The following is a 15,557-nucleotide window of genomic DNA, read 5'->3' on the forward strand; positions in this document are numbered from 1 at the left end:
TTCCCTTGGGATATCTCTTCAGGGAGAAGAAGCTCATAGAAAAAATCTCTATAGAACCAGCTCTGACTTCTAGAAACTTCTTCCTTCTTGATTGAGCTGAACTCATTTCACCTGTAAATTTCACTTATGCTTGTGGTGTTTGGTCTGTACTCTGGCCCTAGTGGAGTTAATCCCCCCATTCACAAGACAGCTTTTGGATGTTTGCGGAAGACTCTCACATTATCGTTGAGACTTCTCTTTAATATATACTGAAAATAATTTTCTCCTAAAGTAAACCAGATCATGTCACCCTTTATTTGAAATCTCTGTTGACTTTGACTCCTGTTTGCCTGTAAGATAATGCCTAAATTCCTTTGCATGGCATGCATATGCCATGGCTCAAAATCAATAGGAGTATATTTCTCGCTTATATTAAATCCTGAATAGGTGGGCCTCATCAGCAGGCACCTATGGTCCAACAGTTGATTCAGAACTCAGGTCTGTTCAACTTGTGGCTTTGCTGTCCTCAACAAGTGGCTCTAAAGTTGATATACATAGTTTCAGTGAGATGGAGTTTAGTTTATAGGAGATTTGTATGGGCCAGATTGAGAATGGTGTAGATTACTTCTGCGCACATTGCAATTCTGAGAACTCAATCACATGGTCTCACTTAACTGCAAGGGAGGCTGGGAAATGTGTGTGAGGAAGAGGAGGTAATAGCTTGAGGAGCAGCTAACCACTTTCTAGTGAGGCCTTAACATGTCTTTTCTGCCCTAAGTTTCATCATTTACACTTAAACAACTATACTCAAGTCCAACCCAACTTCCTATTATTCTAAAGCACATCAGCTTCTCACTTTGCCTTGTGCATGTCGTTCGTTACATGTAAATTCCTTTCTTTGTTCTATGAAATTGTATTCATGCTTCAAGTCTCAGTTCAAATATCATTCCCACTCTGCCCTACCTCTCATTTCCCTGACTAGTGGTATTATTTTCTGTCTCCAGTGTGTACCCACAAAACTTTACACACTCAGGCATTTTAAATTTTATATATTTATATGATATACTAATATATAAAACCCCCATTGTATCATACTATTTTGTTTACCTTCATTATCTTTAAAACTATTTAATTTATTTTTCACCTCCATAGGCCTTTAATTTCTCTACTTGGACTACTGCAAAGCCTGCCTACTGATCTTTCTTCTGATCATTTTGCAATCCTCCACACAGATCCCAAAGTAATTGATCTGAAATGTAAATCTTGCTGTGGTACCTAGCTACTACTGAAAACCTTCTAACATGCATGGCATAGGGCAACTCATCTTTTTTTTTTTTTTTTTACACTTTAAGTTCTAGGGTACATGTGCACAATGTGCAGGTTTGTTACATATGTATACATGTGCCATGTTGGTTTGCTGCACCCATTAACTTGTCATTTACATTAGGTATATCTCCTAACTCTATCCCTCCCCCCTACCCCCTCCCCACAATAGGACCTGGTGTGTGATGTTACCCACCCTGTGTCCATGTGATCTCATTGTTCAATTCCCACCTATGAGTGAGAACATGGGGTATTTGGTTTTCTGTTCTTGCGACAGTTTGCTGAGAATGATGGTTTCCAGCTGCATCCATGTCCCTGCAAAGGACACAAACTCATCCTTTTTTATGGCTGCATAGTATTCCATGGTGTATATGTGCCACATTTTCTTAATCCAGTCTGTCACTGAAGGACATCTGGGTTGATTTCAAGTCTTTGCTATTGTGAATAGTGCCACAATAAACATACGTGTGCATGTGTCTTTATAGCAGCATTACTTAAAATTCTTTGGGTATATACCCAGTAATGGGATGGCTGGGTCAAACGGTATTTCTAGTTCTAGATCCTTGAGGAATCGCCATACTGTTTTCCACAATGGTTGAACTAGTTTACAGTCCCACCAACAGTGTAAAAGTGTTCCTATTTCTCCACATCCTCTCCAGCACCTGTTGTTTCCTGATTTTTCAATGATTGCCAATCTAACTGGTGTGAGATGCTATCTCATTGTGGTTTTGATTTGCATTTCTCTGATGGTGAGTGATGATGAGCATTTTTTCATGTGTCTGTTGACTGTATGAATGTCTTCTTTTGAGAAGTGTCTGTTCATATCCTTTGCCCACTTTTTGATGGCGTTGTTTTTTTCTTGTAAATTTGATTGAGTTCTTTGCAGGTTCTGGATATTAGCCCTTTGTCAGATGAGTAGATTGCAAAAATTTTCTCCCATTCTGTAGGTTGCCTGTTCACTCTGATGGTAGTTTCTTTTGCTGTGCAGAAGCTCTTTAACTAGATCCCATTTGTCAATTTTGGCTTTTGTTGCCGTTGCTTTTGGTGTTTTAGACATGAAGTCCTTGCCCATGCCTATGTCCTGAATGGTATTACCTAGGTTTTCTTCTAGGGTTTTTATGGTTTTAGGTCTAACATTTAAGTCTCTAATCCATCTTGAATTAATTTTCGTATAAGGAGGGCAACTAATCTTAAAACTCAGGGACCCCTGAGTCCCTCCTCCAGAGAGTTTAATTCAGTAAGTCTATAGTAGGGTCCAAGAAATTGCAGTTTTAATAAGTACCCAAATGATTTGAATGTAGGAGGTGGGTAGGCCACATCTTGAGAAATATTGGATTACAGGATAAAATCCCAAAGTCCTGGCATGCCATTAGTTCTGTTAATACCAAACTATGTGTATTTCTCTGTATGAATGCCATAGTTTGAGTCCATTTTACTTCTGCATATGCTCTTCCTATATCTAGATTGCTCTTCTCTGGGTAGTTTTCCTAGTGCATTTCTATTCATTCTTGAAAATGCTGCTTAGGCATTATCTATCTGGGAACATTCCCATAGCAAAATGAATCTCTTCCTTCATATAATTTCTGTGCCTTGTAAATAGTTATATTTTTAAATATATCATGTTGTCAGAGACTCCATCAGCTTGAAGTGAAAGAGAGTAACAAAATAAAAAGAGGCCTTTCTACCCTAAAACTTCAAAAAGCAGGAAGTAAGCTGCAACACACTACTCAGCTGCAAATACACGCCACCTTTCATGAAAATGCAGCAAAGGCTCAGAGGCTGAAAATAAGGGTAGAAGGCGGAGCCTGGAGAATTATTATCAAGGCTTGATTCCTAATCAAGAATTTCCAAATTCAGATTCCCTAGTGGGAAAGCCCTAAACATAGCTGGCAAGTGAGACTGATGCTGGTAGCCCTGCAGGAGCTACAAATTGGTTTTGACATGAATAGATGCTGACTCTGCAGTAGGCTTTGCTTGCCCAGTGAAAGACGAAAATGCTCACTGTGCCATTAAAAAAAAAACCACACACACATGGAACAGAAGATACTGCAAGGATTTGGATACCCACTTCCTTTCCCCAGGCCAGGGAACACACTGTGCCACCGATAATGTCCAACAACAAGCAGAGAGAATCCTCTTTAGGGTAATAGTTTGATGGAAAAATAGAAATCGGCCATTGAAACATTGGTTGTCTAAAACAGAGGGAGATGAAAGCATGAAGGACTGGCTTACAAGCCTTCACAAGTGTGTACTCACACTCAACATGAGTGGGACTAAAGAAGTGTCCCTACTAGATCTTTCTCTGTTTTTCTGGTTGATCTGGGAAAGAGCCGGTAGGGAGAATGTTGGTATGGCTATGTAATTCTTGCCAAAGGAAGAGTAAACTAGTATAGTAACTATGATCTTTTTTTCTTACCCAAGTTACCTCAAAAAATTTTTTTTCTCCCTTATTTGATGCAGTGAACTCAGGCCAAGGCTGCAACTATAAGTACTGGAAGCAGAGAGGATTTCTAAGAAACAAACTGTCACTGTGTTTTTAAACTTAGAATTCCTGAAGCTCCGATGGAGGCAGATTGCACCTTCACCTCATCTGGCAAAACTGGGGTTAAGAATAGATATAGCTCTATTGTCTGGTGGTAAAAATGGCTCACTTGTTTGAAACCTAAGTAATACCATTCTGTGTGAATGGAATGGACTGAAGGGGAGGCACTTACTAGACTAGTATTGCTACCGACAACCTGGACCACCACAGTGGCCGAATCTAACACCCCTTCCAAAAGTGAAAAGATTTGGACAAAAATAAATGACAAATGAAGAGAAGGAGGAATAATAGTTAAGGGTAAAGAAATGAATAAATGGGTTATAAATTGAGGGAAATCCAATATTACATTAATAACTCTAAATGGTCCCAGAACAAAAGATGACATTGTCTCCAAGCTCAATTACTCCACATGCCTGAAAAGGTGAAGCTGTATGTTTGCAAGGATCCTTCCTCCTTTTGGAGCCTGACAAGATTGAAAGAAAGCCTACAAACCTGAATGACCTCATACTGGGAGACATTCGTACAATATGATGGGCTGGACTAATTATTAATGGCTGTGTGTATTTTTCTGATGTAAAGAATCTATGGTCAAAAACCAGGGAGTAGCCTGTGATGTTATTTTATACACACACACACATACACACGTTTATGGATGAAAAACATATATACATATGAAAATATATGTTTTCAGGAGGAGGTCAGAGAGATTCTGTTTCATGAGGCCTGACTCTGAGAACTGACACTCCCAGCATTATAACAAAAGACAATAAAAGGGGCTGTGAGAGTTATTAGCCAGGAACCGTGGAGGAAAACATATATACATATGAATAAAAACATAGATACATAGGTTTTCATATGTATATATGTTTCATATATACATATGGATGAAAACATATATACATATGAAACATATATACATATGAAAACCTATGTATCTGTGTTTTTATCCATATGTATATATGTTTCATACATGTATATACATGGTTCCTGGCTAATAACTCTCACAGCCCTTTCTACTGTCTTTTGTTATAATGTTGGGAGTGTCAGACCTCAGAGGCAGGCTTCATGAAACAGAATCTCTCTGACCTCCTCCTGCCCTCCTTTCACCTGACCCAAGGCAGGACTCTACTCTTCCACACCCTCCCCTTTCTCACTGTGGGTCTTAAGACCCTCTCCAGAGAGGGTCCTGCTCTATATCCAGGAGGAAGGAATGCTGAGGTCATGAAACTTCCCAAAAACCCAAGAGGAAAGACTGGGTTCAGGGAGCTTCCAATTAGCTGAACACATGGAGATTCCTAGAGGGTGGCATCCCAAGGAGGGCATGTGTATTAGTCAGGGATCTCTAGAGGGACAGAACTAATAGTATATATATATAATACATATAAAGGGGAGTTTATTAAGTATTAACTTACATGATCACAAGGTCCCACAATAGGCTGTCTACAAGCTTGAGGAGCAAGGAGAGCCAATTCAATTCTCAAAACTGAAGAACTTGGACTCTGATGTTCTAGGGCAGGAAGCATCCAGCACGAGAGGAAGATGTAAGCTGGAGCCTAGGCCAATCTCACCTTTTCACATTTTTCTGCCTGCTTTATATTTCCTGGCAGCTGATAAGATGGTGCCCACCAGATTAAGGCTGGGTGTGCCTTTCCCAGTCCACTGACTCAAATGTTAATCTCCTTTGGCAACACCCTCACAGACACACCCTGGATCAATACTTTGCATCCTTCAATACAATCAAGTTAACACTCAGTATTAACCATCACAGCATGAAAGCTCCAAACCCCTTCCCCTATACCTTGCCCCTACACATCTCTTCATCTGTGTCCTTTGTGACATCCTTTATAATAAACCAGTAAATGTTGAAAGAAAGAAAGAAAAAAAGAAAGAAAGAAAAAGAAAGAAAGAAAAAGAGAAAGAAAGAAAGAAAGAAAGAAAGAAAGAAAGAAAGAAAGAAAGAAAAGACAAAAATAAAAAGAACTGCCAACCTGTGCCCAGTTTGATTTCAGAATTACTAATTCCTAATCCTGCTTAACAGGGGACCTAACAGAAGCCTGCTAGCTAACTCAAGCTGTGGTCACCGGTTGAAAGAAACTCCTAACTGAAATTTGTGATATAATCTTGAGTGAAGACAAATCCCACTGGCCAGAACTGAGGGGTGAGTGGGAAGTGCACTGTAACCATAGGTGCCAGAGCTGGGTGCTCCTGCTTCATGGGCGGACCCAGAAGGGTATGGTCTGAAAGTTGAGGTTTCTGTGGTAGTTTTGAGTTCTGAGCACAGACTGCCATAAATCTAGTTAGCTGCTGCTAGTGGAACACTACAGGTATGAGATTCACCTTGCCAGTTAGTTCGGTGGGACTTACTGCTTGGTGCTTAGTGCTACTCCTCACTCCCCACACAGACTGTTCTGTACAGCAGAGGCAGCTGTACTCCTCCCTGGAACATTACCCCAGCAGCCAGAGAACTGCCCTCCAATCCCCACTGTGGCTGCAGTCTGTGCCCTCACTTGGAAAGCCGGAGCTCGAACTTGCCTAACCCAGCCCACACCCATTTTTGCACCTCGACCCACTGTGGTAGCTTAACACAAAGGACAGAAAGTTTTTGGAGTTCCATGGTCCCAAAAGCACCAGAGGCACTTGAGGCATCAGAGTATCCCCTCTGAGTAACATAAGGCAAGCACAAATTTCCACCACTACCACCACAGCTGGTGCTTTTGCAAGTGCCACCTCTTGGCTGAAGGCCAACTAGCACAGACATTTCAACATCTGCAGAAACAATACCACAACTCTAGGAAAGAGAAAACTTTGGCACAACCTCAGCTATCACCATTACCTACATCACCCTGGCTAACCAGGAGGTGTTGAGTCTGCCCATGTGCCCAGTACATCACTACTACAGCTGACATTTGAGAAAACTAACATAGTAAGGCTATTTATAACCAAGGAAACTTCAGAGTCTTTGTCGCTCTCCTCCCACCCCCCATCAGGGCTGGTACTGGTACCTGCTACTGGGAGACTAGAGGACAGGTCGCAGCACATTCCTAGCACCAGCCTGGAGTGTGGCAGCCCCACTTGGTGGCTAGACCCAGAGGAGCAGCAGGATTCACAGTAGTCTGGCCGTCAGGGGCTGCTACTCCTAGGCAGAGTGCACCACAGTAAGAGAACACCCCGTGGGACAAAAGAAACCAACCTGGGAAACATGGTGAAACCCCATCTCTATAAAAAATACAAAAATTAGCCAGGCATAGCGGTGCATGCCTATAGTAACTACTCAAAAGGCTGAGGTGGGAGGATCACTTGAGCCTGGGAAGTCAAGGCTCCGATGAGCCATGATCGTGTCACTGCATTCCAGCCTGGGTGACAGCAAGACCTTGTCTCAAAAAAAAAAAAAAAAAGTTGACACCACTAGGGAACAAGACAAGTTTCATGAGACCTCTGCCATTCCAGCCCCACGGCAAACAGTGAACCTGCTCACATACCCACCACGTTGCTGCTACAACCAGCATCTGAGAAAGCTGTTACAAAAAGATTCTCTGTAACCAAGGAATTTATACAGTCTTCACCACTGAATGCACCTAGAGCTGAAGCTAGGCGACAATAAACTACAAACATTAAAGTCACATCCTCAAGGGGAAAAATATTTTAATAAGCCTGTCAAATAAAAAATAAAGACAAAAATAATTAGAAGAAATAGTCCCTACCTGAATGAAAAAGAACCAGAAAAATAATCCAGGCGATATGAAAAAACAGGGTTCTATAACAACCCAAAAAGATCACATTAAAACTTTCCAGAGGAAAGTTAAGCAGAAGAAAAGAAATAACAAAGATCAGAGCAGAACTAAATGAAACTGAAACCAAAAAATGGGAAAGATTAATGAAGCAAAAGGCTGGTTGTTTGAAAAGATAAACAAAATTGATAGATCACTACCTAGATTCACCAAGAAAAGACGAAAGAAGATTCAAATAAGCTTAATTACAAATGAAAATGGAAACAATACAGCTGACACTACAGAAAGACAAAAGATCATTCGAGACTAGTATGAACACCTCTATGAACACAAACTAGAAAATCTAGAGGAAATGGATAAATTCCTGAAAATATACAACTCCCCTAGCTTGAATCAGAAAGAAATATAAATCCCAAACAGAGCAATGACAAGTGGTGAAATTGAATGAGTAATTTTAATAACTGCCAACAAAGAAAAGCCTAGGGCCAGACGGATTCACAGCCAAATTCTACCAAACATTCAAATAATTAGTACCAGTTCTACTGACACTATTCCAAAAGATTGAGAAGGATGGAATCCTCCCTAACTCATTCTATGAAGCCAGTATTACCCTGATACCAGAGCCAGGAAAGCACATAAAAAAGAAAACTACCGGCCAATATCCATGATAAATACAGATGCAAAAAATTCTCAACAAAATGCTAGCAAACCAAATCTAACGGCACATTAAAAAAAAAAAAAAATTCACTGTGATCAAGTGAGTTTCATCCCAGGGATGCAGGGATGTTTCAACATATGCAAATCAATAAATGTGTTTCGTTACATCAAGAGAATTAAAATAAAAATCATATGATCATCTCAATAGACACGGAAAAAGCATCTGATAAAATCCAGCATCTCAAGCAGGATTCAGACTAGAATATAGCTGTTAAGTGCTGTGTTGCCATTTCCCCTGCTTAAAATAAAGTTTTTTTCTTAACTATACCTGTCTGCTATCTGCTGTAGCAGCCAGGGATACTTGGTTTCATACATGTTGAAAGGAATAAATTTAAAAAAACACCAGCATCCCTTTATGATAAAAGCCCTCGGCCAGGCGCAGTGGCTCATGCCTGTAATCCCAGCACTTTAGGAGGCCGAGGCAGGCAGATCACAAGGTCAGGAGATCGAGACCATCCTGGCTAACATGGTGAAACCCCATCTCTACTAAAAATACAAAAAATTAGCCAGGTGTGGTGGCGCATGCCTGTAGTCCCAGCTACTCGGGAAGCTGAGGCAGGAGAATGGAATGAACGCGGGAGACGGAGCTTGCAGTGAGCTGAGACTGCGCCACTGCACTCCAGCATGGGCAACAGAGCAAGATTCTGTCTTAAAAAAAAAAAAAAAAAAGGCCCTCAACAAGCTAAGTATAGAAGGACAAGGACATATCTCAAAAAAAAAAAGCCATATATGCCAACACTACAGCCAACATCATGTTGAACGGGGAAAAGTTGAAAGCATTCCCCTTGAGAACTGGAACAAGACAAGTATGCCTATTCAACATAGTACTTAGTGTAAGTCTTAGCCAAAGGAGTCAAAGAAAAAAATAAATGGCAACCAAATTGGAAAACAGGAAGTCAAACTATCACTGTTTGCTGATGATATGATCTCATACCTAGAAAAACCTAAAGACTGCTTCAAAAGACTCCTAGATCTGATGAATTAATTCAGTAAAGTCTCAGGTTACAAAATCAATGTACACAAGTCAGTAGCACTGCTATACAACAAAAATGACCAAGCTGAGAATCAAATCAAGAACTCAATTTATTTTACCATGGCTGATGAATGAATGAATGAATGAATGAATGAATAAATAAATAAATAAAATAGCTAGGAATATACCTAACCAAAGAGGTGAAAGATCTCTACAAGGAGAACTACAAAACAATACCAAAAGAAATCATAGCTGTTACAAACAAACAGAAATACATCCCATGTTCATAGACTGGATGAATCAATGTCATGAAAATGGCTATACTGCCCAAAGTAATTTACAGATTCAATGTAATTCCCATCAAAATACAAATGTTTACAATGAACTGATTTTTGACAAAGCATACAGAAACACAAATGGGGGAAAGGACACCCTATTCAGTAAATGATGCTGGGAAAATTGGCAAGCTACATGTAGAAGAATGAAACTGGATCTCTATATCTCACCATATATGAAAACTAACTCAAGATGTATTAAAGACTTAAATCTAAGACCTGAAACCATAAAAATTCTAGAAGAAAGCCTAGAAAAATCTCTTCTGGACACTGGCCTAGCTAAAGAATGTATGACTAAGATCCCAAAAGCAAATGCAACAAAAACAAAAATAAATACTGAGACCTAATTAAATTAAAAAGCTTCTGCATAGCAAAATAAATAATCTGCAGAGCAAATGGACCACCTTTTAGTATGTGAGAAAACATTTGCAAATTATGCATCTGACAAAGGATTAATACCCAGAATCTACAAGGAACTCAAACAAATCAGCAAGAAAAACAAATCCCATTAAAAAGTGGACAAAGAATATGGATAGTCATTTCTCAAAAGATATTATCTTTAAAGATATAGAAATGGTCAACAAACATACAAGAAAATGCTCATCACAAATCATCAAGGAAATGCAAATTAAAATCACAATGAGATAACATCTTACTCTAGTCAGAATGGACATTATTAAAAAGTCAAAAAAGCCGGGCGCGGTGACTGAAGTCTGTAATCCCAGTACTTTGGGAGGCTGAGGCGGGCGGATCACGAGGTCAGGAGATCAAGACCATCTTGGCTAACACGGTGAAACCCTGTTTCTACTAAAAATACAAAATATTAGCCGGGCGTGGTGGCGGGCGACTGTAGTCCCAGCTACTTAGGAGGCTGAGGAAGGAGAATGGCGTGAACCCAGGAAACGGAGTTTGCAGTGAGCCGAGATCACACCACTGCACTCCAGCCTGGGTGACAGAGCGAGACTCCATCTCACCAAAAAAAAAAAAAAAAAAGTCAAAAAATAATCGATGTTGGTGTGGATGTGGTAAAAAAAAAAGGGGGGGGCGGAGCAAGATGGCCGAATAGGAACAGCTCCAGTCTCCAACTCCCAGCGCGAGCGACACAGAAGACCAGTGATTTCTGCATTTTCAACTGAGGTACTGGGTTCATCTCACTGGGGAGTGCCGGACGATCGGTGCTGGTCAGCTGCTGCAGCCCGACCAGCGAGAGCTGAAGCAGGGCGAGGCATAGCCTCACCTGGGAAGCGCAAGGGGGAAGGGGATCCCTTTTCCTAGCCAGGGGAACTGAGACACACAACACCTGGAAAATCGGGTAACTCCCACCACAATACTGCGCTTTAAGCAAACAGGCACACCAGGAGATCATATCCCACACCTGGCCGGGAGGGTCCCACACCCACGGAGCCTCCCTCATTGCTAGCACAGCAGTCTGTGATCTACCGGCAAGGCAGCAGTGAGGCTGGGGGAGGGGCGCCCGCCATTGCTGAGGCTTAAGTAGGTAAACAAAGCTGCTGGGAAGCTCGAGCTGGGTGGAGCTCACAGCAGCTCAAGGAAACCTGCCTGTCTCTGTAGACTCCACCTCTGGGGACAGGGCAATAACAAACACAGCCGAAACCTCTGCAGACGCAAAACGACTCTGTCTGACAGCTTTGAAGAGAGCAGTGGATCTCCCAACACGGAGGTTGAGATCTGAGAAGGGACAGACTCCCTGCTCAAGTGGGTCCCTGACCCCTGAGTAGCCTAACTGGGAGACATCCCCCACTAGGGGCAGTCTGACACCCCACACCTCACAGGGTGGAGTACACCCCTGAGAGGAAGCTTCCAAAGCAAGAATCAGACAGGTACACTCGCTGTTCAGAAATATTCTATCTTCTGCAGCCTCTGCTGCTGATACCCAGGCAAACAGGATCTGGAGTGGACCTCAAGCAATCTCCAACAGACCTACAGCTGAGGGTCCTGACTGTTAGAAGGAAAACTATCAAACAGGAAGGACACCTACACCAAAACCCCATCAGTACATCACCATCATCAAAGACCAGAGGCAGATAAAACCACAAAGATGGGGAAAAAGCAGGGCAGAAAAGCTGGAAATTCAAAAAATAAGAGCGCATCTCCCCCGGCAAAGGAGCGCAGCTCATCGCCAGCAATGGATCAAAGCTGGACGGAGAATGACTTTGACGAGATGAGAGAAGAAGGCTTCAGTCCATCAAATTTCTCAGAGCTAAAGGAGGAATTATGTACCCAGCGCAAAGAAACTAAAAATCTTGAAAAAAAAAGTGGAAGAATTGATGGCTAGAGTAATTAATGCAGAGAAGGTCCTAAACGAAATGAAAGAGATGAAAACCATGACACGAGAAATACGTGACAAATGCACAAGCTTCAGTAATCAACTGGATCAACTGGAAGAAAGAGTATCTGCGATTGAGGATCAAATGAATGAAATGAAGCGAGAAGAGAAACCAAAAGAAAAAAGAAGAAAAAGAAATGAACAAAGCCTGCAAGAAGTATGGGATTATGTAAAAAGACCAAATCTACGTCTGATTGGGGTGCCTGAAAGTGAGGGGGAAAAGGGAACCAAGTTGGAAAACACTCTTCAGGATATCATCCAGGAGAACTTCCCCAACCTAGTAGGGCAGGCCAACATTCAAATCCAGGAAATACAGAGATCGCCACAAAGATACTTCTCGAGAAGAGCAACTCCAAGACACATAATTGCCAGATTCACCAAAGTTGAAATGAAGGAAAAAATCTTAAGGGCAGCCAGAGAGAAAGGTCGGGTTACCCACAAAGGGAAGCCCATCAGACTAACAGCAGATCTCTCGGCAGAAACTCTCCAAGCCAGAAGAGAGTGGGGGCCAATATTCAACATTCTTAAAGAAAAGAATTTTCAACCCAGAATTTCATATCCAGCCAAACTAAGTTTCATAAGTGAAGGAGAAATAAAATCCTTTACAGATAAGCAAATGCTTAGAGATTTTGTCACCACTAGACCTGCCTTACAAGAGACCCTGAAGGAAGCACTAAACATGGAAAGGAACAACCGGTACCAGCCATTGCAAAAACATGCCAAAATGTAAAGACCATCGAGGCTAGGAAGAAACTGCATCAACTAACGAGCAAAATAACCAGTTAATATCATAATGGCAGGATCAAGTTCACACATAACAATATTAACCTTAAATGTAAATGGACTAAATGCTCCAATTAAAAGACACAGACTGGCAAACTGGATAAAGAGTCAAGACCCATCAGTGTGCTGTATTCAGGAGACCCATCTCACACGCAGAGACATACATAGGCTCAAAATAAAGGGATGGAGGAAGATTTACCAAGCAAATGGAGAACAAAAAAAAGCGGGGGTTGCAATACTAGTCTCTGATAAAACAGACTTTAAACCATCAAAGATCAAAAGAGACAAAGAAGGCCATTACATAATGGTAAAGGGATCAATTCAACAAGAAGAGCTAACTATCCTAAATATATATGCACCCAATACAGGAGCACCCAGAGTCATAAAGCAAGTCCTTAGAGACTTACAAAGAGACTTAGACTCCCATACAATAATAATGGGAGACTTCAACACTCCACTGTCAACATTAGACAGATCAACGAGACAGAAAGTTAACAAGGATATCCAGGAATTGAACTCATCTCTGCAGCAAGCAGACCTAATAGACATCTATAGAACTCTCCACCCCAAATCAACAGAAAATACATTCTTCTCAGCACCACATCGTACTTACTCCAAAATCGACCACGTAATTGGAAGTAAAGCACTCCTCAGCAAATGTACAGGAACAGAAATTATAACAAACTGTCTCTCAGACCACAGTGCAATCAAACTAGAACTCAGGACTAAGAAACTCAATCAAAACCGCTCAACTACATGGAAACTGAACAACCTGCTCCTGAATGACTACTGGGTACATAACGAAATGAAGGCAGAAATAAAGATGTTCTTTGAAACCAATGAGAACAAAGATACAACATACCAGAATCTCTGGGACACATTCAAAGCAGTGTGTAGAGGGAAATTTATAGCACTAAATGCCCACAAGAGAAAGCAGGAAAGATCTAAAATTGACACTCTAACATCGCAATTAAAAGAACTAGAGAAGCAAGAGCAAACACATTCGAAAGCTAGCAGAAGGCTAGAAATAACTAAGATCAGAGCAGAACTGAAGGAGATAGAGACACAAAAAACTCTCCAAAAAATCAATGAATCCAGGAGTTGGTTTTTTGAAAAGATCAACAAAATTGACAGACCACTAGCAAGACTAATAAAGAAGAAAAGAGAGAAGAATCAAATCGACGCAATTAAAAATGATAAAGGGGATATCACCACCGACCCCACAGAAATACAAACTACCATCAGAGAATACTATAAACACCTCTACGCAAATAAACTGGAAAATCTAGAAGAAATGGATAATTTCCTGGACACTTACACTCTTCCAAGACTAAACCAGGAAGAAGTTGAATCCCTGAATAGACCAATAGCAGGCTCTGAAATTGAGGCAACAATTAATAGCCTACCAACCAAAAAAAGTCCAGGAGCAGATGGATTCACAGCTGAATTCTACCAGAGATACAAGGAGGAGTTGGTACCATTCCTTCTGAAACTATTCCAATCAATAGAAAAAGAGAGAATCCTCCCTAACTCATTTTATGAGGCCAACATCATCCTGATACCAAAGCCTGGCAGAAACACAACAAAAAAAGAGAATTTTAGACCAATATCCCTGATGAACATCGATGCAAAAATCCTCAATAAAATACTGGCAAACCGGATTCAGCAACACATCAAAAAGCTTATCCACCATGATCAAGTGGGCTTCATCCCTGGGATGCAAGGCTGGTTCAACATTCGCAAATCAATAAACATAATCCAGCATATAAACAGAACCAAAGACAAGAACCACATGATTATCTCAATAGATGCAGAAAAGGCTTTTGACAAAATTCAACAGCCCTTCATGCTAAAAACGCTCAATAAATTCGGTATTGATGGAACGTACCTCAAAATCATAAGAGCTATTTATGACAAAGCCACAGCCAATATCATACTGAATGGGCAAAAACTGGAAAAATTCCCTTTGAAAACTGGCACAAGACAGGGATGCCCTCTCTCACCACTCCTATTCAACATAGTGTTGGAAGTTCTGGCTAGGGCAATCAGGCAAGAGAAAGAAATCAAGGGTATTCAGTTAGGAAAAGAGGAAGTCAAACTGTCCCTGTTTGCAGATGACATGATTGTATATTTAGAAAACCCCATTGTCTCAGCCCAAAATCTCCTTAAGCTGATAAGCAACTTCAGCAAAGTCTCAGGATACAAAATTAATGTGCAAAAATCACAAGCATTCCTATACACCAGCAACAGACAAACAGAGAGCCAAATCAGGAAGGAACTTCCATTCACAATTGCTTCAAAGAGAATAAAATACCTAGGTATCCAACTTACAAGGGATGTAAAGGACCTCTTCAAGGAGAACTACAAACCACTGCTCAGTGAAATAAAAGAGGACACAAACAAATGGAAGAACATACCATGCTCATGGATAGGAAGAATCAATAGCGTGAAAATGGCCATACTGCCCAAGGTAATTTATAGATTCAATGCCATCCCCATCAAGCTACCAATGAGTTTCTTCACAGAATTGGAAAAAACTGCTTTAAAGTTCATATGGAACCAAAAAAGAGCCCGCATCTCCAAGACAATCCTAAGTCAAAAGAACAAAGCTGGAGGCATCACGCTACCTGACTTCAAACTATACTACAAGGCTACAGTAACCAAAACAGCATGGTACTGGTACCAAAACAGAGATATAGACCAATGGAACAGAACAGAGTCCTCAGAAATAATACCACACATCTACAGCCATCTGATCTGTGACAAACCTGAGAGAAACAAGAAATGGGGAAAGGATTCCCTATTTAATAAATGGTGCTGGGAAAATTGG

The 15,557-nt window shown here is 41.0% G+C and overlaps 1 non-coding gene across 1 annotated transcript; it reads left to right on the forward strand.

Annotated features, from left to right (window-relative positions):
- Nucleotides 1-8,472: 8,472 nt before the first annotated feature.
- Nucleotides 8,473-8,604, forward strand: LOC126957761 (small nucleolar RNA SNORA63). The gene has a single exon (XR_007726930.1). It is a non-coding gene; the product is annotated as a small nucleolar RNA SNORA63 (small nucleolar RNA).
- Nucleotides 8,605-15,557: the final 6,953 nt, after the last annotated feature.

Source organism: Macaca thibetana, chromosome 6 (assembly GCF_024542745.1).
Source record: "Macaca thibetana thibetana isolate TM-01 chromosome 6, ASM2454274v1, whole genome shotgun sequence".
NCBI classification, from domain to species: domain Eukaryota; kingdom Metazoa; phylum Chordata; class Mammalia; order Primates; family Cercopithecidae; genus Macaca; species Macaca thibetana.